Source organism: Neophocaena asiaeorientalis, unplaced genomic scaffold, assembly GCF_003031525.2.
Source record: "Neophocaena asiaeorientalis asiaeorientalis breed wild unplaced genomic scaffold, Neophocaena_asiaeorientalis_V1.1 scaffold123, whole genome shotgun sequence".
In the NCBI taxonomy this organism is placed as follows: domain Eukaryota; kingdom Metazoa; phylum Chordata; class Mammalia; order Artiodactyla; family Phocoenidae; genus Neophocaena; species Neophocaena asiaeorientalis.
In genome coordinates this window covers 9,238,636-9,264,943 of record NW_020173666.1, presented here as the reverse complement: position 1 = coordinate 9,264,943, position 26,308 = coordinate 9,238,636, and the positions used below count along the sequence as shown (strand labels likewise).

Genomic DNA, 26,308 nt, shown 5'->3' with positions numbered 1-26,308 from the left:
GTCACCTAACCTTGCTGGGCCTTGGTTCCTCCACGTATACACTGAGGACTTCAGTGGATGAGGTCTAAAAAGAAAGCCACCGACTAACTTTTAATGGGTCCATGTGGTCCCGCCTTCGTAGCTCCTTAGAGAACGCAACCAGGTAGAACCATTTCTGACTGTGGCAATGGTTAGGCTTACAAAATCCCTGCGCCTGGGGTGCCTTCCATCCTAGTTTAGATTGGTGATGAGAACCAGCTGAACTACCAGAGAAGTCACGACATATCTATTAGCATCTGAAGTCAATAAAAATCTTCTTAAATGATGATGTGATTAAGCTCTATGGGTGTAAAATTCTGAAAATACACATTTCCACATCTTTCGGTGTCTTAAGATCTAAGAATTGTCTCTTTATTTGGGGTAGCTACTGGTTTCCTTAAATTAAGAAATAATTATGTAAAAGCTGAAAGATCCATTAATAAGTATAACAACATGGATGCAATCTGTAAGAGCACAGTACCTAGCCCTAAGATCCAACTGGTTGGACTAGTTTAAGTAATTACTTCAAATAACTTTACAAAGACACACAAACTGGTAAGCAGAGACGGGACCTAGACACAGGAAGTGTGACCCTAAAACTGAGGCGTTTAACCACTATGCAAACTACTTCAACATGCCTTGTTAAAATGATAAAGAATTGGGACTGTAAAGTTCACAGCTGTCACAGGTACAACCAGGAATTTGGTTCAATATTTGGAAATTTCAGGCCATTAGTTCCCATTAGTCACAAAATGATAAGCTTCAACAATTGAAAAACTAGCAATTCTGATTTGATCTTTATGCTTCAGAGGCTGGTAAAACTTTGATGATGCTGAAACAACCGTTTATTATTTATATCGTATCATACTACTATATTGTGTCATTATTATATCATATATGTATATAAATATATTAAGGCATCATGGCTGTCATGTGTGGCAAAAAAAAGCTTATTTTTTTTTTCATCTTTCTACTGTGGCTTTGGCATAAGGGGAGACACAACTTTGTGAAATGTGTGAATGAGTCACACAAAACGAAACTGGCACCAAGATATCATCTATTACTTGGATTATTCTAAGTGCTTTGCTAATGAGCTTATCCTTCAAATGCTGACGCAAAAGCTACTCAAGAAAGAAAACGACAATGAAAATAAGCTACAATGCTAAAGGGACAGAGCCATTTTCTTAAATCTGGATAAGATTTGCTGTAACACAGCAGGGTTGCTGTCCAGAGTAAACCAGCATTCATGGGATAAAAGGCACAGAGACCACAACGGGGGACAAAAGGGAAAAGACACAAGTTTACTCATATCGTGTGGTGGGGGTCCATGAGAATGATCTAGTAACACATGCACGTTTATCAACACAGACTAAATTTCTGGGTTTCTTCGTCACCAAGTAAGAGAAATAAAGACTGCTGTCTTGACAAATGAACTCGAAATAAACAAACAGTAAGTAAAATTTATTATGGAATTCTGGCAAGTATTTTTACGACCGTGGCTTTCTGGGCTGTGATAGCGTATATCCTAAGTGCCTGATGGAATCACTACAGGAGCACGTACGGTAAACCGCTCTGTCACTGGAGAAGGGGGACATTAAGACGGAAACATCAAGTTCTCGTGCAAGTAACAGTACAGAGGGCTGGAGATGACAGTCACACAGCTCACGTTCGGCCAGCGCTTTAGTTTTCAAAGCCCCTTCACACGTATGAACTCTCTAACATGAACTTACAATGGGGACCCTGCTGACATGAGAGACGGCTAAGGTTTGAGGGTTAGGGGACCTACCTGGCGTTACATGGGTATGTGGGTCACCGAGTCACTGGGCAGGAGAAAGACCAGCCCCTTCTCCTCTATGTGCCACCCCTGGCTGGTAACACTGAATATGGATGAATTCACTACTTACTGTAATGCATCTCTTCTGCATTGTTTTGTTCTTACTCTTACCCCTCATAGATTGTCTTATAAAGAACACCCTGCAAATTAGACCTAACCTCCTCCACAAAGAAGCTGGGTTGGAGGAAATGCCTTGCCCCGTGTTACAAGGCACCCAGCAAAGAGCAGAGAAAGGGCTCAAAGCCGCGGCAGCCGCGGTTCCCCAGCTCCAGCTCATCGCGGTACGCGCTGGGCCACAGGGCAGAAGCGTCTACGCGTGCTGTGGAGTCCCATCTTTACATGGCGAATCCAAAACGAGCTTCTGCGTCTACAGCCTGGTCACAAAGACAGACACCGCCGCTCCCCCCGAGACTTGCCACCGAGTGGCGCTGTGGGCAGGACGGCTTGTTCCAAACTCCTTAAATAGAGAGGTTTTGTGAAGAGCGTTCTCGCTTCTTCAGGGATCACTGTTAGCAGTGATCAGCGCGCTGCACGGCTGCCCATAACATGGGCTATAATTTCATAGTAAATGAAGAGGAGGAGGCCAAACACGGCATTTGTCAACGAGAACATGGTACGAAAAAAATTTTTTTAAGTAAACTGAGAGGTAGCAGTGCCCGGAGGTAGAAGTAACACCTGAATGAAGTATTTGCTGCAACTCCTTAATTTTGAAATGCAGTTATTCTTTTATAAAATGGGCACAATGAAGGCGAATTGACTTCGGGGGGCCCCGCATCCAACTGTAACTCACTGAGAGGGTCCCACTGGTTCCAGGTCACTGACGTACACGTCTCACTGAACCTACGCAAACAGCCCTGCCAAGTAGACAGATTCATTAACTTCACGTTGCACATGAGAAAATGAGGTTCAAAGAGGTTAAATAACCTGGGAAAGACGACACAGCTAGAAAGTGGCTGAGACTGGCTTTCAGGTTAAGTGTGCCTCACACCCAAATTATCTGCCTTTCCTCGCACATCCCTGGGCTACACGCACAAGAATGGTCACCCCGTACCGGGACCCGTGGGCCCCACGGCTGCCGAGGGGCCGGCAGGGGACAGCACCGCAGGGGAGGTCCAGCTGCTTCCAAAGCAGCTACACCCTTCTTACCCGTGGAAACCTGGCTCCAGAACCAGCGGCCAGGCTTCCATGAATGCAGGGCCGCAGGAGGAGGAGGCAATAAGGACAGGCAGGAATGACCACAGGTGAACCAACAGCAGGGAGAAACAGGTATTAGGTTAACGTCAGTCACAGCCTAGAGACTTCTGTGGTCTCTTTCCCGTTCTTCCTCCTTAAGTAAATGTGATCTGATTTCCAAATAACCTATTAGCAGACTGAAAATTACCTACAGCCTAAAGAATCACTCCTAAATTACAGTTGAGAAAGAGACAAAGTCTACAGAGAGGCTCTGACCCCTGTATAATTGATCTTCATTTCTTGCCCCAGTAAAAGTCTCATCAGAGTAGCCAGTGATCGGCCAAGCTGACCGACTGGAATTCACCATCCTGTCTCCTGTCCTCCACAAAAGGTGGAGGCGTGTGATTGCGAAGCCAGGGGAAAGGAAACCTACCCTGGGTATGGTCTGTCCCGGCACTGATGCTATTGGATTAACCACCAGTGGGCTACATAGCGAGGAGATGGCACCATACCAAGAAAAACCAGGTCCTTTCAAAAGACTTTCAGATCCAAGCCTCAGCCAGCCTGCCTTGCCACGCTGAAGGGAAGGTGCCAGAGTTATTCCTGGATGCCAGGCCCCCATCTGCCTCGTCCAGCTGACCCACTCGGTCAGCCCATATGGGAGTAGTATGGCTGGCACAGATCTAAAAGTAGCAGCGTGTGCAGACGCGTTCTAACATAATTTGCTAAATGTTTTATTGTTCTACAAAAACCTACTTAAAATGTGTGCAGCCATGTCCCATTAGATTAGAACAGTATGAAGTCAGGTCTTCCCAAGAATCAGGTGTAAGAGTAATTAAAATAAAAGAAAGGGAACGATTTCCTATTACGGAAGTTCCTTTCTACGATGGGGGATACCCAGGGCTCCTCTATTAAACGGAGATCACGTTTTGTTTCCTGCGTCACGCCTACACGTGTACGGTGCATACCCTTTTTTGAATTCCCCAAAGAAGCTATGTAATTCCAACATAATAGAAAGCAGAGTCATATACATTAGTGCTAAAACAGACCTTGGGGATTGCAGGGCACAAAATTCTCCTCTTAAACATTAGAAATCTGAAGCTCAGAGGTTTCAGGCTTGCCCACGGGTGCACAAAGACTGGGAACCTAGCTAATGCTCAGATTTCTTGTCCTACCATGCACCGTATGCCCTACAGTGTCCTTTATTCATTTAATTCAAATCTCTCAGATACTAAATCCTGGAAAATTATGCCGCTTGGCATGAATGATCCAAATAGAATATAGACTTCTGAACGATCCAAATGTAACAGAGATTTCTGGTCCATGATGGACTGAGCTGTCGCCACAGGTGCTGAGATCCAACCTCATGGGCGCTGGTGGGCGGGAGGCACAGGGTCTCAGGGTCCGGCAGAGCCCTCCAGCGAGCTCATTTAGGGCAAGGCAGTTCGGCGTTCTGGCTAAAAGTGTGCCCTTTGGAACCGGACCCATCGGTGACCTGGCGGCTCTGAAGTTGCTCTTTACTGGATATGCAATCCCTGGGCAAGTTCCTTAGCTACTGTGAGTTTCCTCAACTGTAAGATGCAGATTACTACCCACCACCAAAGCTACCTGTGGGGAGTATGTGAGGGGCTGCATGGGAAGTGGGCATCACAGAGGAGGCAGGAGGTCTGGAGACTCCCCTTTGCCAGCCGTGTTCTCAGGGGCCCTGGCGACACAAGGGGAGAGCAGAGATGCTGGCTGATACTTAGGTTTTAGGAGCGAGGCTGACGTTTGCCATTCCCTCTGCGTGGAACACTCCCTTCTCTACCTGACGGTGCTCAGTCAGCCACTGAAGACCCTCTACTTGATGGCGGCCTCCTTGCAAGGCCTCCTGCATCAGTTGAGGCCCCGTCCCCAGGCCCCCCTTGGTCCACACCCCCGGGAGGGCCTTCTTTTCATCCTTATCTTCTCCCTCCTTTCCTGGAATATGAGCGCCTCCATGATGGATTGAAAAAGCGAATGAAATAGGCCCACAACCCTCGCCTCGCTCATGGAGGCGTCAATGACTCTATGGACTACACACTCCACGCCACTCTGGCCGTTACAGAGTCAGGACCCTTCCTTTCTCCACTCTGCTCCCAAAAGCCCAACGAGCCTCCCCCTTCTTGTTCCACCTGCCAACACTTCTCTCTCTCTCTCTCTCTCTCTCTCTCTCTCTCTCTCTCTGAGCCACTCCTATTCGGACGAGAGAATCGCCACGAGCAACAAGGAATCGGTGCTTTATATTTTTTAAAGTCAAAGCTTATGCCCTTGTTGAGGTACAAGAAAAACAAAACCAGTTTCTGTTAACAACTCACATGTGGCCTGACAAGTCTGGACGTTGACACCCTGAACTTTGGGGCAGGCGGGAAGGAGAGGTGACAAGTAGCAGAAAGAGAAAGAGGAAAAGAACGGGTTATCAAAGGGGCCGTTCTGGGACCTTACAGCGGGCTGCGGCTGTGAGGGCCGGAGGACCAGCCTGCGCTCCAGGAGAGCGAGGCCAAGGCCTGTCTTTGCCGCTTGGCACGGGGCTTCTCAACGGACATTCAACGCTGAATGAAGGTCTGCATGAACGGAAGAGGAATAACCCCACACAGCCATCCTGGAAGTATAAAGCCTACCCAGCTAAACCCTCAATCCTCCCAGACAACTTGTATAAAAGCCTATGACATTCATACTGCGGGCAGTGGAATCACCTCGACTCTTGGAGGTCCTTAGGCTGGGGGCTGAGGCTAAGAGCTCATGAATTTTACATGAGAGCTTGCTCGAGACAGCTCTCCTTCTAGCTTAAAGGTTAAAAGGTTTGACCTTGGGTTTCCAAGAACAGATACTGGAAGATTAATGAGTGGCAGGTCACATGACGCACTGCCCTCCGTTTTAAAATTGTTATGTTCAAACTATCCATAGTAGGATGCATTCTTCCCCTCCCCCCATCTGGAGCACAAACTATTAACAAGTATGTATTCAGTAAAATGGAACCCATCAGATAAAAATTTTTAGTAATTTAAAAAGTTAATTTTAAAAGACTTTCAGTATTTTTTACTGGCATACCACCTTTATGCATAAAGTATGCTCTAGAAACAAAGGACCTTAATTACATCTTATTTTTAGAGTACTGGAAGAACTTGCTGTTTAAAGAAATCCTCCTGTTCATCTCTTTTGTACGGTAAAGGAACTTTTGAAAAGTGAACAATCACCCACTTTTTAAATGTTCAATTTTCATATACCCAGTTTGCTTAAAGCAAATTCAATCTGGTATCCTCAGCTGTCTTCCCAATTGGACAGACTGGATGGCCACCCAGTTGAGCAGATGCTTTTCTTTTCTTTTTTTTTTTTTCAATTTGCAAACTGGATTAGTGGCAGAGAATTGACGGGACTTAGTCAAGGAGATGACGAGGCACTCACTTTTCTTGGACGCCAGAACATACGACCCCCAGGAAAGATGACCATGGGAATTCTCAGGACAGGGACACCCACTCCCAGCTCTGAGGGACAGCAAGCCCTGGGCAGAGCAAGGCCCTGGGGCTGCAGGGGCCAGGCAGCCAGGAAGAACACACCCGGGCCCATGCCTGGCCTTCGGCACGCGCTGCCCCTCTGAGCGGGCTCAGCAGTGCCTCCATCAGATCTTTACTTGGTATGCATACACTGTATCTCCTTACCCAGAATAAGCATTTCGAATCGGGAATTGGCTGTTTCAAAGAATCACCAGGAAGGTAGGTGAACAACAGAACAACATTAAAGAAAGAAAAAAAAAAAGACAGACTATTACTCCTCAAGGGCACTTGACGGGGCATAGCTGGAAAATGCTTTCGGGCCTGTTTGGAGAAGTTATCTGAGCTATGTCCCTCTGTCTTCATTTTAGTCTCTCTCCCATGAGCTCTTAAAATGACTAAGACAGGAGGTGCGGCTCCACATCCATCGGGGAGGCAGGCTCAGCAAACGCAACAACTGGGGTCATATTTACACTAAAAACCACAGAGCAGAGAGGACACACTCAGACTCCTGCCAGCTATTCCATACCTCATCGACATCAGCTTGTGCCTGAGGTCCCCTCAGCGCCTCAAGTAGTAACTCTGGTATGAGGGAGAAACACTACACTTGAATTGCATTTTTTTTTTTTAACAGAATAGCAGTTTTCAGGAAGGCACAGTGTCTTCCTTTAACAAGCTCACAGAGATTTCCAAACGTGATCCAAGTTAATGAACCACTAATAGACATTCTTCTACAAACACAACACAGTCTCAGGAACATCTGTCTTGGCTTGGGCAGATCTGAAGGCACTGAATAGAAAGGGAGGTGAGTTTTTGTAATGGGTGGCTTTCCACAGTCATGCTCCTCGGAAGTCCAGGATGTGGGATAAGAGAGTCCCTTCCTGTGCAGTGTTTGAGAGCTGATATGCACCGCATCGGCACCCCACACGCGCTCAGGAGGGGGTGTGACATGGACCCTCCCAGGACCCGTCTCATAATCCCCGGCCCATGGCACCCCCATTCATCCAGCTATCCAGCATCCTAGGCCTTTACACAGAAGACCAAAGTACAAATCCCATTATAGTCTGTAATTTCCCCCTAAAGCAGGTATGCAGCGATGAGTAGAAAAAGGCCGAGTGGAGACACAGATGACCGCAGTGCCCAGGGTCCACTCACCACTTGAGACACACTGCCCCGCATGCGCCCTGCAGTCAAGGCTGTTCACATCTGTGCCTTAGTAAAACTACAGATTACTACACGCTATGAGTCAGCTTGGAACAGCTAAAAGCAGACACGTTAGAGCCACAAATGCCAAGGAACCCCGGTATTAGCTCGTAACCCGCCTCCTGTTTCTCAAGCTGTGCGAGTCCATCGTGTGAGACACGGGAATGCCGAGTAGAAGCCGGCTTTTCCCCATCCCTGAGAGGACCCTGCAGGCCCCTGCCCCACAGACAGAGTCTGAAAAGCCACAGACCTAACGTTTACAACTTTGGTTTGGAAAGCTTTGTTCTGAAACGATTTTAGGCACTACCAATGAATCAGGTCAAATTAGGGGCGCTCCAAATACCACCTGCCCCTGATCCACACAAGAACTCCTGAGGACTCCCTAGGATGGATCTCTCTTCCTGTCAACTCAGGGGCCACCGTCTTGACTGACATCTTCTAAGGCCCTGCGAGATTTCTTCAGGCCTTTTAGGAGCCAGATCCTTGTCAAAGTCAAGCATCACATTTTGGAAAATTGAAACGTTTCCCTGGGAATAAATCCCTCCCTACAATTACAATGGGTACTGCAGGAAAGCTCGATCCACTTTACAAATAATAATTCAAGACGAAATAACCTCTTCCATTTAGTTAGTCGTTATACAAACATCAGAAATACAAGCTGATCCTAAATAATCTCTTTTTCTTTGAGTCTCTCCCTCCTTTCCCCCAATCACATACACACTGAAAAACAGGCCACAGAAAACTTCCAAGTTGTAGGTACTTTTATCATTTGTATACAATTGGTAAGGAAACTATTAAAGTAAATGAACTCCCTGAGGCCCCCAAAGAAGAACGGCCCTTACCCAGCACCGTTTACAATGACGGGTACAAAGCAGGGTAAATCTGATCAAAAGTTAGGACAGGGCTAGGTGTTCTTGGCATAAGTGGCTTGGCTGGGAGACAGGAGAACTAAAAACAAAATTCTAACAGGCCCCAGGACAGCCTGAGCAGAGCCCCGACTATCAACTATTTACAGGAAAGTATTACACAACAAGAAAATGATGTCCATTCTGAGACAGCCAAGTTTACGAGTTTGCAATTCAGTTGTCTCTTTACATCTTCAAAAGAAACTGCTACTTACTTTTCAAGCCACCTGCCACTAAACACATCCAAAAGCCTGTGTCCTCCCTGGCAATTTCTGGGAAAATACTCCGGCCTCTTTGGACAACGCTGCGCTGAACTAGTTATCCTTTTCCTTCAATGACTGCTTGAACTCAGCGAACCTTTGTAAACCCTGGCAAGGGAGCCCAAACGGGCTTGTCAACACGTCTCATTGCAGCGGGGAGAAGGGGAAATGAGGGTTTGTGTCACCTGTGCTAGGTGCCAGGTGTGAGGCGGGCCTGGACCTTGGTCCTTCTCCCCTCCTTCAAGCAGCTGTCGCGACCCTAAAGAGCAGCTGAGGCTGTCACCTCCTCAGCTTGTGCTGCTACTGCAAGGCGGAGCCCCCACTTGAAACCAAAGTCCATCCTCTTCCCCGTGATGTTGCCTCCACAGAGGACTGCATTTCAACCCAACAGGGGGCTCCAGCTGTGTGGTGATTGATGCTTTAGGTGCAGGTCAAATGCCAGGAAACTTCTGCCTGTAAGCTGAACCCAGCCCGACAAAGTGCTTCTCTGCATTGATGACCCACAGCTGAGTTTGCGATGCCAGCGAAGCACATGTGAGCAAATCATCTTGAGAAGATCTATTCGCCAAAAATTTTGTTAAAATTTCTGGCTTTCTTTCTCTCTGGAATTATGACAAACTACAATTTTTTCTTTTCAAACTTTCTATAGCTCACTCTTTGGAACATCTCCCAGGAAGCTTAATAGAGTGTCACTCTAGAGAAGTGGTCCAAGGTTTACATAGTAGTAGCTGGACTTATACCAACACATCGGAACAGGGCACAGAGTCATGACACTGGGGAGAAGGCAGCCCATGACTAGTGGTTTTAATAACAGAAAACTAGAAGGTCCCAGGCAACAGGAAGATGGGCATTCACATGCCACTCTTTTGTTTGCATTATACTCAAAATAACCATGCTTCAGGGATCTCAAAAGTGCTAACCATAGATAGACAGATACTTGACTGCAACCAAAAGACCCAAATAAATATGGCTATTCACTTATTTCTTATTTAAGAAAAAGAAATGAAACTCAAGTTATAATTTGGTAGTTTTTGGTAGTGTATTAGGGTTTGTCTTTAAAAGAATTTCTACCAATACTCAATTACATTTCAAAGTCATAATTTAAAAATTATCTCGGTGGGTACTATGGTATATTATTTATTTTTGGTTTATTCCAACTGTGCCTCAGGCCTCTGATATGATGTTTCTGAAACTGCCTAAGCAAGTTTTACAGTTAAGTAACAAGTAAACATTTGGTGGTGACTAGAAACTGAAAAAGATATTCTCATTTCTCATTTATGTGATCCTCTGTGTTGTCAAAAAGCTTTTCATTCATCTATTTCAATGGTTCTGCCAGTGGAGTTAGATGGATTCCCATTTTGTCTTGTTACATGTAAAAATGAAACTGTCAACTCACTATCAACGACACCCATCCTGGCAGTTAGGTGAGCTTTTACTGAGCCATCCCTAGCTCCTCAGAAAGGTCCTCTTTGAGTCCAAGGTATTTTTTTCTCTTTCAAAGAAGTAAAATAAAGTCCACAATCCTCCTTTTTTAACACTAAATCTAGCCCACCCATCCTCAACCTCAAAGTAAATTTGCACTCAGCTGACAGAGGCGTCTCAAGTCATTTCTTAGGTTTAGTTACAATAATGAAGTCCAGATCTGCAAATTACCTGTTTTAAATAATCAGTCAGAAAGGATTCAAGGTTATCCCTCTAACAGTCCTTATCACTCATATTCAATGTGTTTTGTTGAGCGGGAGAAGAGCAGAGGTTGGTGGGGGTAGGTTGCATACGTAAGTATCACTCTTCACACGTATTTCACTCAAAGGAAGGTTCTGAATGAACCATGGCTCCATCAGTGGTGCTATACACTGGGGGCAAGGCTGACTTAGAGCTGATTTCTTTTAGGAAAACTGTAAAGAACACGTAAACATCCTAACTTAGGGCAAATCAATATATATCAGGGACCTAGGGGGTAGGGTTGTCAAACTTAGCAGATGAAAATACCCAAGAAGTAATTTTTAGTATGAGTAGGTCCCAAATACCGCGTGGGACATACTCATACTAAAATTTCTTGTGTACCTGAAGTTCAGTTTAACTGGGCATCCTGTACCTTACCTAGCACCCTACCAGGGAGTGGAGTGGGTGGGTGCCTCAGAGACACTGAGCTGGCATAAGAGCTCTGAGCTTGTTCATGTCCACAGCAAGGTGGGCAGTCTAGAACTGAAGATGTCTGTTGGGCTGTGAGAATACTCCCGTTACAAGTTCTCTCCTCTGTCTCCCTCAGATAATTACTATGAGCTTCCCAACATGCTGTTCTAGGAGCGGGAGACAAGGCGTTGAATAAAGCACCGTCTCTGTCTTCAGGCTGCCTGCATGCCCGGAGACAGAGAATTAAACAGACAAGTGAACGGAAGTGTGCTGTTAAAGAAAACCGGGTGGGAAAAAAGAGAGTCACAGGGACTGGGGGTGTTGGGCACTGTTTCCTACTGTGTGCTCTTTAGGCTTTCTCTAAATTAGGACAGAGACAATGTGAAAGACAGAGGGTGAGCAGTGTGGAAAAATGAGAGGGTGTGTGGCAGGCAGAGAAGGGGAGGAAGATGGAGGAGTGGCCACCTGACATTCCCAGAGCAAAGCACTCTGCAGCGGCTTAGTGTAGAAAAGCAAGAGCCTTCAGGCCAATCCTACAGCACCTGAAACCAGCATCCTAAGTGATGGAGAAAGCACCTGCATTTAAGAACACCCGACCATCTACTGGGGGGAAGGCGACAGCTAACGCTGTTTACAAACTGCAATAAGAAGGTACATCCGTGACCAGGAAAACAACTCCCTCATTTCCTAAGGGCATGTTGTCCATTCTGGGTCAGGAGGAATGTGTGACCAGGAAGAAAGTGTGGATGCTAAGGGGACCAACACTCCCCAGCAGAGCAACTGGTGGATCGTTGTCTCCACCTGGGAACATGTCGGAAACAACGTTCCCAGGGCTTCTGAATCCCTTCCCCTGTTCAAAAGGACAAGGACAAACATCTGATCTTAGGTCACTGCAGCACCGACCAGAACCAGGAACCTAGCCATCATTTATCAGTTACAGTTAATGACACTGGGCTTTTGGCTTGCACCCAAAGTTCTAAGGAAGGACTTTCCTTTTACATTTACAATAAATAAACTAATTTTTAAAAAAATTCAAAATATATTAAAATGTCTCTCCTTAACAACTTGCCTATATGATTTTTTTTTTCAAGAGTTAAGGAGACACCGCAGCTCACTTTAACCTGTAAGAATTGCTCCGCTCTTTGGCACAGAGAAGCATAGATACGCAGATTAGGACCTGCAGTTTCATTGCGTCTCCCTCTACCTTTCAGTCAAATTCCTCCCTGAAGGATAATAATGGGTCTCATGAAATGAACCAGGTTGAAATTGATGCCCTTTTCAAACAAGATTACCCCAACTTTTCAGTTTTGAGTCATACAACTCACAAGAAGGAGACAATCTCAAAGAGCACATATTTCCCAGAAACAATTTGGAACTGGCACGTGAGGCACTGCGTAACCACAACTACAGGAAAGTAGAAAAGAACTAGAAGCACAGAATCTCAAGCCCATAGGGGCTTAAGTGTCATCAGACGGATGCCTACTTGGATCTCTGAGTTGTCTGACTTCCCTGAAAGTGGCCTGTGTCCAGCAGCCTCTCCAGTGGCTGGGCCTGTCTCCTGAGGTTTCCACTTCTACTTGGACATCTCCAAGGGCAGGAAGCCCAGATCTGTGCCCTCTGGTGTTACAAGGGATACTCAATCTTTCAACTGTGCTTCACTTAAGCCGGTGGCCAGAAAACCGCTCAAATGTTCTCCAAGATGATCACATTAGCCCTCACTCAAAATGTGTCCCTCAATGTATGGAAACTGGAACTGAATTGAAAACTTCAGATGTGACGAGATGTGTCTGGGACAGGATGACACTGCCCAGGGTGATCGCGCGTCTCAGCCTGAACAGCATTCTTCTGCTGCAGAGGCCGGAGCTTCCCTCCACCACTGCTGGTCCAGCAGGTCTATGCGGATGTTCCCACTTTGAGCTGACTGGCAGATGTGCCCAGAAGTGGAGTCTAACTCCCAAAGACCCTCTGTTTACTTTCCCCACCCTCTTCAACTTCTACATGGGAGCAAACGTGACTAACGTAGATGGGCACAGAGTGGACCTGAGCCCCAGTGCGCTAGTAACCTCATTAACTAACTAATGCGAATACTTGGGGAGTTTTCCTAAGTATAGTCTAACAACATATACTGATTGTACGTGTATTATATTGACCTTAAGTGCACAAACTGGAAACATGGACTTAAAGGAGTCTGGAAATTTCTTAGGCACGCTAAGAAACCTATCCAAGGTTACACAGTTACTGACACAGTCAAGGACTACAACCTAAATTCTAATTTTTAAAAACTGAATTTATTCTAAGTTATTTTTAGATAAACTCTTGAGTTAATTTAAATAGCTTAATTCTAGTGAGGCAAGGCTGTTTGGAAATCAGATGTTTACAGTATATGGTATAAAAGGGAACACTTTTTCTCAGTTGAACAGTTATGGAGATTTATATGCATATTTCATAGTTTAAGAAAGTTATATAGATCAATGGTTTGGCAGCTGGCTGAAATAATTCCATATTTTAAAAATCTGTAGGGTGCATCTGTTAGCAGTTTTGCGTTTCTACCGCAGACTAACAATTTGGTGATAGCAAGCTGTCTTCCAGTTAATGTTCCAGAAAACATTTTATTTCAAGATTTTTGGAACCAGAGCCAAGATTTTCTGGGACGTGGTTATATGAAGCATCATTGTAGTTTTTGCCTTTTATAAATCTTTCACATCTAAGCTTAATAGGCAGAATGTCTTGAAAAATGTTTTGTTTGCCTTTCTAAAAAAGCTTAACTGACATTCCTTAATAGGTGACCTGCCTTTAATCTTTCCCGACCTATTGGATTAAGTCATAAAAACACTTAAAACCACATCACATTATATTTACATCACTCCGTTTCTCAGCATTATGCAATTTCCCTTGTGTTCTGCCCTTAACAAGCTTGGAATCAGACTTTACAAACATTCACCCTCCCAAAGAGGTTCGTTTGGTTCTCTTAGGCTGGCGTCCCTGCCCCCCAGCCATCCATCTGTCTGTAAAATCACAGCCGCTACCACCTTCAGAACTCACGAGACGAACTGTCCTTTCAGGTAAATCCCTCTTAGCCACCAGACCTGGGTCCCATGGAGTCACATGCTACACACTGCGTACATATTTGGTTTCTATCCTTTCCTGCCTTCTGCTACTACTATACTCAGAGCTTCTAAAGAGACGACAGTGCCTAAAGTAAACAAAGCCTAAAGCCAAACTAATGACCAGTATGTACTCATTCTTTATAGTTAACAACGTTTCCTTTTTCTATACTATCTCGAACAATGACATAGAACATCTGAAAATCTCTACTAATACATTTTTTTTCATTTGAAAACTGAAAATATGGGAGAAGAAGCCTCGCACTCTGGCACTGACATTCTACCTTGTCCCATAGCTTTTGGTTTAGAAGCCATTAGCTCTACCAGACGGTGAGTTTTGCAGATATGGCGCTAATGTCTCATTCAACCTCGTATCGACTATAAAGCCAGTACAGTGTCATGCACCACGTCCCAATAATTATTTGGGGGAATGCCTAGAAGGCTGGGCAGGACGTTCTTTGCTTTCCTTGGATGGGAAAGAGAGAACAAAGAAGCAGATAAAGAGAGTATGTGTATGCACGAGAGACTATTACTTAGAATCAGCACAAGTTCCAGCAGTGAAAAACAGGAAATGCGGAGCGTGGTGTGTGTATTAACCTCTTGGAAAGGAAAAGCAGGAAGTGACGTGTCTTTTCTACGTGCTGATCCGGGCCCACATAGGCCACCATGGACAGCACAGTAGCTTTAGAGAGCAGTGGGCAGAGGGGATGTTTTAAGTAACTGGTCATCTGGTCTTTGGGACAATCGACAATCAGATACCGACAGCTCTCAGAGTATCTAACTGCCCAATATACACAAGCAGTAAAAAACTATAATCATTTTTGTCAGTTTTGCTGCTGAAGTTGTTTTCTAACACCATCCACAGCAGCACAGAACAGGCATGAGGTCACATTCACTTTTTTTGAACTCCAAGTTGGGATGTGCATTTTTACCATTACAGGAGACCAGAACCTGTGTCCACTGAAATGCCTGCAACACGCGACGGGGACTGAGTATCTATGTGCTCAGTGAATGGTTTCGCAATAAGTCCTTAATGCTGAGGATGCTCTAGGGCTACTGCAGGTGGCCATGGTGGAAGTTTTCTTACACTCTGCGGCCACAGATGCTCTGTCCCTGTAACACTGATTATACAAAGCACGGGTTTAATGCTGACACGCTGGCTACATGGAAAAACCTGGGTGATGATGGTCTCATCACAGGTGACGTCACTGACAGAACGTCTGCAGAGCACGTGCTAGGCCTGTCTCCAGAGCAAGGCCTCCTGTTAGCCTCACATTTTTACAAGACAGGTGTTAAGGCTGCCTCGTGGATTAGCACGGTCTCAGGTGTGAGGATTGCGTAAGGAAGGTGTCAGAGCCAGGATTCGAGCCCCAACTTCCAACGCTCTTTTCACTCTATCCCAGCTACCCGTGAAAGCACACCTCCCCACCTTCGATTGGTAGGAAACTATTGATTAAAATTACACACAATCTCCTTGCTCCAAACCCATGAGGGATCGTGGCTAAAGCACTATCATCGGAAAAGCAGGCAGAGGAATAAGACCCCGCCGCTGAGTGGCTCCTTCCCTCTACAAGAACAGGAAGATAATACTGCTACACATAAATCTGTTGGCTGACATTAAACAATGTGCCCCCTCATTCCTCAAGCCCTTTCTCTGAAGGCTTACTGTACTGTGTGCTCCCGATGACCTCCTGATGGACACAGCTGCCCACTGGCGGTCGGCCCTCACACCGCCTTTCCCGAGGGGGGCTGGGAGCCACTGGGCTGTGTCTTCCAGCAGCAGCTCTCCCTGGACACTCTCCCGGCGCCGCCTACATCGCCTGCCCGGGTTCCCTCGCTATCATCACCTCCAGCTGCACCTTGCTTCCCCGCTCCTCCGGGCCCTACGTTTGCATTCCACAAGGGAGGCGCAACACCACGTAGGAGAGAGAGAATTCCCACCCCAAACACAAACGTGCACAGTCTGGCCAGTGTTGCTTTTCCACAGTCGAGTGGAAGGGAGGAGTATGTTTACTTAGTGCCTCCTACACTTCATAACTACGGTCAAGGCTAAGTTTTAATGTGTGTAAATAGTCAACCCGATTGAGCACTTATGACGATACATGATGAACAGTTTCAGCTGAGTATAATGAAGAGTGGTCATTTTAAATAGAACTTCCTTGGAGAACGTAAGGAATGTTGTTCAGGGCTTTCCAAAATAGTGTCTTTTATAAACTGCTTTCTGCCAAGAGTTTTCCCCACTAAAGGGGAAGCGGCTCAGCTGCACGGCAGGTCGGTGCTGATCACCAAGAGCCTGCTTGGGGGACCAGAGATATTTGGACTTTGGAAACAAGTCAGCGTGCAACCCACACCCATTTCCCATTTAGATTCTTGAAGAACCATCAAATCCAATAAATACAAGATACCTTCTGTTCACTCCTCAGACAGAAATACATACAACGTACGCATACACACTGTAAGGCTGACATAAAATGAAAAATCCACCCAAGTCATTGTTCGTCAATTCGACGACTGCTTCCAGACAGGGTTACCGAAGGTCAAAAGTGATTCTTTACGGAAAATGAAAGTCTGCTATGGTGTTTATTATCCTTCAGAGTAAACACCAAGCTCTTTTCCTTTAGTAGGGAATGTCAAACGTACATTTTCCCCATCACCCACCGATCTCTCCCTAATATTCCTTTCCCTGTGGGCCAGATCCCCCATGTCCCAGGGCATCACAGTGATTCTCTGCCTCCTGTCCTCCCTCAAGTCAGGGCCAGCTCGTGGCTCAGCAACACACACTGCCTGCTATTTAAAGGGATTTTTAAGTCTACCTAAGCGTACAGGAGCCTTCGAAAGAAACATGTAAACAGAATAATAATAGTCATGAGTACTCAAGTACATACCAGGCACTTGACCTATGTTATCTCCTGCAGTCCCCAAAGAGGTCTCTGAGGAACGCACCGTTACTAGCACGCCTGTTCACTAGCACACGAGAGAACTGAGGCTTGGACAATTAGTGTCTTCCCCACCATCTCAGTGCTGTTCCCTATGGGAGATACTGGATTTGAATCAGGTCCACCTCAAAGGCCCATGCTTTCAACATGACATAACACTGCAAGTTTTACATGGAACAATCTTTGCACTTAAGTTTACTCAGCAAGTAAAACAGACTTGCTACTGTTTTTATTCAACAAAATTAAACTTTCTTCATTACACTGGAAGAACTTCAAAGTGTTTTCAAATGAAAAAGACAACTAAGCAGCGTACATTCAAGAAAGCCATTTGGTGTTGAGAGGAAAAAGAATGGTCCTCAATATTCTACATATGCAAGAAAAAGTCAAAGCCTAAAATTAAAAAGCAAAAGTTGGTCCCTTGAAAATCAACCAGAAAAAATAAAACAATCAACAACAACAACAACAAAACAAACCCCACCCACCCCCAGACTTCAGAGTTTAACGTGAATTTCTGGTTGTGTTTAGACATAAGAACTAACTGGGAGAGAAAACAGATGACTTGTCTACAATAAACGCTTAATCTCAGCTATCTATAATGTTGAAAAATGAGATATTCCACACGAGATATTTTTCCAGAACTATAACTGCACGCGGAACGTAAATTCAACTCAGTCTGCAGTGGCGTATTTGGACACAGTGCATGGCCTTTGGCTGGTTTTTGCTCTTTATTAAGCGTTTTCTGTCTTATCTCACAGTGTAAAGCCACTAGCTGTCACTGCTTGCTGCTGTCAGCTCCACACTAGAGGCTAATCTCGTTGCGAGACTATGACGGAATTTCTTGATCTATTGGGACACCTGTCAGCCCCATCTCTGTAATTATTGTGGCGCAGAAAACCAGATGATCAAAAGATTCTTAGAGCCGTTTATGAGATATGAACCTGAATTCATTCTCTGATGCCACACATGGGCCTCACCGGAAACCTGTCTGCACTCAAGCAGGCCAGGGGTGGTCTGGACACACAGGCCCTGCCCTTCAACCTGCCTACAAACACATACACACCCCACCAACTTGCGGGTGGCCTGATGCCCCCTGACAGTAAGACTTGCTTGACCACATCCACCTTGACCACCTGCCCTGGCCACGCCTCCTGGCCTTCCCAAGCCACATGTAGTCGCCTAGCCCTTCCAGTTCTACATAATCCTCCAAAACAGACCTCATCACAATGGCCTGGGCTGCTCGGGAGCCCCTGGTCCTCACTTCCTGGTTTTTAAGCAGCTGTGTTTAGGAACAATGGAAGGTCCTGCATAAGTAACTTTAAATAAGTCAGAAGTTTTTTAGAAGTACTTGATTTGAATGGTTTTGGAAGAAAATCATCAGTTTGTTTTGTTCTCAAGCGTTTATCACAATGGACATTCTGACAGTCTCTCTGAAGGAATTGCTATGATACTAGTACAATGGGTATCAGGCACTGCAGGCGCATAACTGATGCAGAGAATCCCAAGTTCTATGGGGGTTTCTTCACACAGAAACACCACATTGAATTTGTGATCCGATAAAGGAGCATATTAAGGCCATGAGGTTGGAATATCACTTAGTCTGCGGACTATAAACATACAGCCTACGTCTTTGGTTTACAAAATGAAAGAGAAGTTCTGCAGTGACCTGTTTATGTCACTGGGCTGGACAGGGCCTAATGGGGCAATTCGGGGCAGCATCTTGAGGATAAGGCCAGGTCTCTGTCGTTCCCCGTGCCTCCCTGTGGCACCGGGCACACAGTAGGGATGCAACAAATGTTTGTTGAGATAAATGTCTAACTCAAGATTAGAAGCCATTCTGAGGCATCGGCTGTCTAGCCTCTGTCCTCCTCAAATATATCAGAAACTTGCTATTTCTTCCACTTCAGAGTCAGTAGATTAACCTGCCAAATTCTGACAAGTCCCACTCGCCTTTCTAAATCACTCAGATTTCACGTGTGGCTGTGTGACTTGTGACGACCGTTTTGTATTCATCTGAAATCACAGTTAAAAGTATGATGAACTTATAATTTATTGTCCATGGAAAAGTGAAAAGAAGCACTATTATTAATAATTACACGGGGACAACAGGCATAAACTGAGGTCCTCTGGAGCAAACCTGGACATACGGTCACGCTAATTTTAAGTAAGGTGACAAAGAATCTCAACCTGGCCAAAATGAATCCCAACTACATATCTTGGACCTAAAACAAATAAGACTGGAGCAATTTTGAGGAAAAGTTAAATGTGACAAGGGCACAGCGGTGGCCCTGTTCTATCTCAGGTTACACCATCAGAGGCAAAAATGCTACAAGGTAGGAAGACTGGCAAATTCTAAGGCAACTAACTACAAGATTGCTTAAAATAAAACAATTTGCATCGACTGGAAGTATAAAATATTTTTTAGAGAATTAAGTTACAAAATGTTTTTCCCCCCTATAACTTTATACTTTTCTCAGTAACCAGGCAAGATTCCTGGGCCAGAACCTTTTAGCCCCAAATTTCCCTATACTGTCCGTCATTGAAGTTAAATTATTTAGGAAGATAAAAAAATCAGGCGAACTGGACTCAACGTTGTTAGTTACTATATAAAAGTTTTGAGTAGAAACACATTTTCTGAAATGCTTTTCTATTTATACTCAGTGGGCCTCTTCTTTTAGTCAGTTACTTTGCTTTATAGGCATAACTCTTACTTAGGAGAACAAATTCTAGCAAAAACCATTAGGCCTCAAATTTTTACTTATTTTTTACTCACTTATTTCAATTATAAAAGTAGGATTTCTCCTATTGGAAAAAGACAGTGAAACAACTGGAATATAGTGGACAACTCTGCAAGATGACTTTTAGCTAATATTTGGATGAACAAAGTTATACTGTTACTGTCACGAGGTTTTACTGTTATGTCACTGGACACAGGGTGCAACTTATGTGCCCCAGAATAGAGATGTTAACTGTCACGGTATCCAAAAATAACACCTGAAGGAAAGTTTGAATACAAAGCCAATGCTATTCTATGATTCTTCCTTTTAAGAGCAAATTTTTTAAAACTGAGATACAGTTGAAACGCAAGAGCAAACTTTTTTTTTTTTTTTTTTGCGGTACGCGGGCCTCTCACTGTTGTGCCCTCTCCCATTGCGGAGCACAGGCTCCGGACGCGCAGGCTCAGCGGCCATGGCTCACGGGCCCAGCCGCTCCGTGGCATGTGGGATCTTCCCGGACCGGGTCACGAACCCGCGTCCCCTGCATCGGCAGACGGACTCTCAACCACTGCGCCACCAGGGAAGCCCAAGAGCAAACTTTTAATGACAGGAAGTTTTGGCTTCTGGGCAGAATGTTTATCATTATACCATATAAAACTACCTGGAGAATTCTATCATACTTGTTTTGGGAAACAAGAAAAAAATGGGTAAACAATGCAAAAGATGCTGATAAAAATAAACATGTATAAATACATACGACATCTTCATAAATGTCTATTTTATCAATGTCCCTTGTATCATTTTCTCACTTTTATAGGTGTATATGTATGAAGAGGTGAGTATATTTCTATGCTTTTTGAGAAAAAACCTCTTTACTTACAAATAATTTTATTAATATGTCTAAAACTGTTACCTGTCTTGGTTGTTCACTGAAATATTTTAGAACCTCAAATTTTCTGTTCCCATATTCGTTAACAATAAGGGGAACACGTAAAGTGAAATGAACAAAGGACAAAGGATCTTTTTATTTCCCTGTTAAAAATAATAAACATCGGGACTTCCCTGGCAGTCTGGTGGTTGAGACTTCGCCTTCCAATGTGCGGGTCGGGGGTGCGGGTTCGATCCCTGGTCGGGGAGCTAAGATCCCACATGGCTCATGGCCCAAAAACCAAAACACAGAATAGAAGCAATACTGTAACGAATTCAATAAAGACTGGAAAAAAAAAAAATCTTAAAAATAAATAAATAAATAAATATGAATACCCCAACCAGGCCATTTGATTTTAATTCAACAAATATTTACTGAGAGCTAGGCATGGTCTGGCATTTTGCTAAGCAGCAGAGATAAAAAGCTGCATACCAGTAATATCTTATGTTTAAATAAAATTAGCTCATGGATATCAATAACCAAACTGGAAAAAAAGTTGGTTCCATAGTTTCCCAGACTGGTAATACAGTAAGCAGTGGAAATTACCTGTCAAATAATCAAGTGGATAGAATTACCTAGCAAAGTAACTACGAGCAAATACCTCTGACTATGACAAACACTATGACTAAAAATTATCAACATATTTATGTGGTGGTATTTCTACACTTGCTCTACTGGCAGTTTTTGCAAAATCTCTCCTGATTGTTTCTGTCGTGAATGATTACTACTTAACATAATTCTGCTTAAGAACCCACATATAAATGGGTTCTGCAAGATTGACATCAAATATATATTTTGACTTTAATTTCTTAACTAGATTTCAATATTGAGCAAATTCAAATCTACAGCTATTAATGGTTATAATTTGAAGTTTTTTTCTTTTTTTTTTGGTTGTGCCACTTGTCTTGCGGGATCTTAGTTCCCTGACCAGGAATCGAACCCGGGCCCCCAGCAGTAGAAGCACGGAGTCCTAACTACTGGACCGCCAGGGAATTCCCTATAGAGTTTGAGTTTATGCTGGAGTGCTGTACTGAATTGCATTTGAGTATTTTCCATGCCCCTTAGCCCAAAATGCTATCGAAAGACACTTAACAAAATTGGACCCTTTTTATCGTTGTTCATTCACTTAATTCCTTATTTAAAAGATATTGAATGTAAATGCCTTCAACTCAAAAATTTTTAAAGATGTGGTTTTCTTGTACATTTCAATAAGCTAATAACACCCAAATGCAATTAGGAAAGCAATTTCCCAAATGTCACATGCAGCTGTTAAAAACAGCTTAAAAAAAATAAGATGACAAAGACAAGGCCTTACAGGACACAGCACACACATAAGCCCTCAGGAGCTTTTAACTGGGCCAAAGAGAAAAAATATCCAGCAAAAAGTGGGCCCACATGGTGAAAGCTGGTCAGGGCGCATGTGAGTTTTATTTTTAACTAAAATCTCCTTACAGATTCACTTAAGCCAAAACTAAATCTTTAATCACTAGAAAAATGGGAACATATTCTAGACCAGAACTCACTGGGCAGGTACTAATCGTATAAATGAATAGAACATGACGTTCCTTTAGTCTGTCAAACTTAAATCAGTGATCTTGAATAAGAACAGATTCTACATTTCATAGCCAACTGTCATCTTTCTAAAATCTCTGTAGCTAAGAACATGGCAGAAGTGAAATCAGATGGAGAAGAGAGCTGTGTGTAAGAGCTGAAAGAAAATAAAAATAACTTTAAACATAATTTGATTGATAAAATATTTTTCGACAGTGGATTTCCATTCTTTAACTGGATGTAACTCATTTAAAAGCTGTGTACAGTGAATAGATAAATGCTGACCACAGACCCACATGATTCTACAGACCCCTGCATGCCTTTCTCCAGGTTGTCACATGCAATGCCTGCCATGAATTCATTTATCTCATGCCGATCTCTACAAATGTAAGGAGAGAACCTAAATGTTTCTGCAGGGATCAAAGTGTGCTATTTTAATTAACAAGATAAAATATTATTTTAGGCAAAGTGAACAAAGTCACAATCTGAAAAGAAAAATGACAGAGCATGAAATTTGAACACACAGGACACGCATCTGAAGAGAAATTCACATAACAGACAGTGAAGGAAAAGAGGAAAAGCTCTCAGTAATTTTCTGTCATAGATTTAGCTACAAATCATCCTGTCCCAAAACACGCAGAGTGGATACTAAGAACACAGGATTTATCATCAGACGCCCCTGGGTTAGAACCCACCTTTTGCCCAAATTAGCTGTATAATTTGGGCTAAACTGCTTGTTTGATCTGTGACGTGAAATAATATTCTCACAGAAAAAATAACTTGTTAAAGGTCTAGAATAGCAGGTTTTCACTATAGAATAATCATTACTATTATTCTACAATAACACCGACAACCACACATGGCTCAATAATGAGGTCAAAGTGTTGATTCTAATACTCTCCAGTTCTGGGGATGAGGAGGAAGGAGGAATAAGAAAGGGAGTGAGACATTGTTTCTAGGTATCTAGAAAAGTCCAAGGAGACCAAGGCCACCGGTGAAATCCCTACACATTCCAGGACATCAATCCTTCAGCCAATGTCTTGGATCTACTGTGATTCTAGGTTTCTAATTAATTAGGGGTACAAGATAAAATACAGGATGCCCAGTTAAATTTGAGTTTCAGACATCCTGTACCTATACTTAAAAAATCATTCATTGGGGGTTTCCCTGGTGGCGCTGTGGTTGAGAGTCCGCCTGCCGATGCAGGGGACATGGGTTCGTGCCCCGGTCCGGGAAGACACCACATGCCACGGAGCGGCTGGGCCCATGAGCCATGGCCACTGAGCCTGCGCATCCGGAGCCTGTGCTCCACAATGGGAGAGGCAGCAGCAGTGAAAGGCCTGCGTACCGCAAAAAAAAAAAAAAAAAAAAAATCATTCATTGTTTATCTGAAATTCAAATTCAACTGGGTTTCCTGTATTTTTATTTGTGAAACCTGGCAACTCTATTTCTACTGCCTCTTTTCTCTTAATTCACTTAAAGGGAGCCTCAGGGAATTCCACTTTATCTTCAATTCTGAGAGACTGATAAGGTGGTATCTACCAGTGCAACAAACAGCATCATTCATTTATACAAGGTTTTCTAACTTTCCCGAAACTTCCAAGGAATTTTTACTGTGATGTCATTTGATGCTCATTCTAAACAGCCGGTACCTGCACTCCTGCTTTACAGATGAGGAAACCACAGCAGAGAGATGGCTGCACAGCTGCTGCTAACTCAAGCCCACTGCAATCCTTTGCACGTGACCAGATTCCACACATCTTCCTTCAACCCAGGGGATGTGAAAACGTTTTATTTCACATTATGAAACAAAGCGTGTTAAACATGCTTTTCAAACTCCCTCCTATCCTCCCCAATTTGACATATCCAAATTCTTATTCACGGACTAGATAATCTCTCAAGTGCTTTCGGGCTCTAATTTTCTCTGAACTCTGACCCATGATGTTGCTAAGTCCCAAGGCCCATTTGTTCAACAATCTCAAACAGAACTTGTACCTCCAGACGCTGCAGCCTTGCAGCCTGCTATTTCTAGCACTTCACCCTGCAAGACCAACTCTACTCTACACTAAAGGAACGTGGGTCCTATGGAGCTTGTCAAAGCCTGTTACTACAACTACACAGCTTGTCACCTGTGATACCTCACTGCAGTCAGCGTCAGACTCCAGGTTACCTGTGTGGGCAGGTGGAGCGCTGGCCCATCACTTCCTTCCCCGTCACCTGCCTCACTAGAGCCAGTTCTTTGAAGGCCATTTGGCTTTTCCTCTGCACAAAGCACCCTTCCTTTCCTCTGCAGACACTTGTCTCTACCTCTGCCTTTTCAGGTGGAGTAAAAAGAGTGTACAAACTGTGAGGGTAATACGCTCTGTCCCTCTAGTTCTGGTTGCTATTTCTTGAATGGCTGCCTTTCATCTCTCTACTTTCCTACATGTCTATGAACAATAATGCTATCTATTTTTGAATAAATAAGACAAGATGGCAGAGGCTGTAGCTTTTATTGGCTTTATCCCACATCCAGCACATTATCACACACATGTCTTGTAAAATGTATGCTTTCTGAAAGCCAAGCATTGCTAAAAAGAGAGGGAGACTTTGAAGATACCCTCATTCCATTTCCATACATTTTACAGAAAACTTTCTCTTAAGAATGAGTATTAACAGAGGGCCTGGTACTCCTAATGTCTGCAGTCTTAAAATCTTTTTCTCTAGAATCTAGATTACAATGAAAATAATAATAACTACCATGAATTAAGTGCTCACCATGCGCCAGTCCTATTCTAAATGCCATATGCACTATTAAGTGCCATGATAAACCCTCTGACACAGATGAAGAAACAGAGCAACAAACTAACTTGCCCAACGTCATATGACTCTGCAGAGACAGAGAAGTTTGCTCCCAAGTTATGTTCTTTACCCATACGTTGTCCTGATGCCCTAATTTAAAATTCTTTAGCTAAAATTTTACTTGGAGAATAGATCTGGATAGAAGGAAAAGGGTATGGTGAGAAAAAAAATACTGAAAAGTGACCTAAATAGTATTCTTGGCTATTTCCTGAGTTTCCACAAAAGAATTACAGCGTATTCACAAAACATATCTTGACACACTGTCATTCTGGAAAACTAAGTTAGGAAACCAAAATTTTAACTATAATAATTAAACTTATAATAAATAAGTTTAATTTATTAAACTTCATAAAATGCATGGAAAACATTGAAAAGTAACGATTACTTTTACTTAAAAAAAAAAAGGCTTGTAACTTAGACTTATGAAATAGATCAAAGAATCTTCCAGTAAAATTCCCTCTGTCTCCTAGCCATTACGCTTTCTGGATAAATTAAATTAATTCAACATGCTGAATTCAACACATAACAGATGCTAATATCACTGCGAGAAATGTAGAGAAAGAAGGCTGCCTCCTTCTCTGATGGCTGACCTACAGAACAGTTAAAATACAGTTGCATGTAAGAAACAGCTGGTATCATACTGTCTTATGTAATGTTCTATACCAGGATGTTTCACATGTGGGGGGGTGTCTGCACAGGGAAGGGGTATCCACATACGTGACTAATTTAAAATTCTGAGCGCAGATATCTGAGTGTTAATGAGGTGCATTCTTTCAGGGAATATCTCAGTCAACATGATTTTTAACACCCTTTACCTAAGAAATGCATGGCTCTTAGGTTAATGGAGAGGACAGTCTAGTTATGGCCTTCCATTTATTCTGGGGAATTCCTTCCATTCCTCCCCTACAGAAATGACAGATGTTTATTTAAAAATTGAAAGTATTTACTGGTCTCACCTTTCAAGACCAAAAATCCACACCTATAAAAATGTGTCTAGGGGCTTCCCTGGTGGCACGGTGGTTGAGAGTCCGCCTGCCGATGCAGGGGACATGGGTTCGTGCCCCGGTCCGGGAAGATCCCACATGCCGTGGAGCGGCTGGGCCCGTGAGCCATGGCTGCTGGGCCTGCACGTCCAGAGCTTGTGCTCCGCAACGGGAAGAGGCCACAGCAGTGAGAGGCCCGCGTACCGCAAAAAAAAA

At 43.8% G+C, this 26,308-nt stretch overlaps 1 protein-coding gene across 6 annotated transcripts in view; it reads right to left on the bottom strand.

The window, feature by feature from the left end:
* SCAF8 (SR-related CTD associated factor 8) overlaps positions 1-26,308 on the bottom strand; it is a 198,682-nt gene that overhangs the window by 63,335 nt on the left and 109,039 nt on the right. The window lies entirely within an intron of this gene.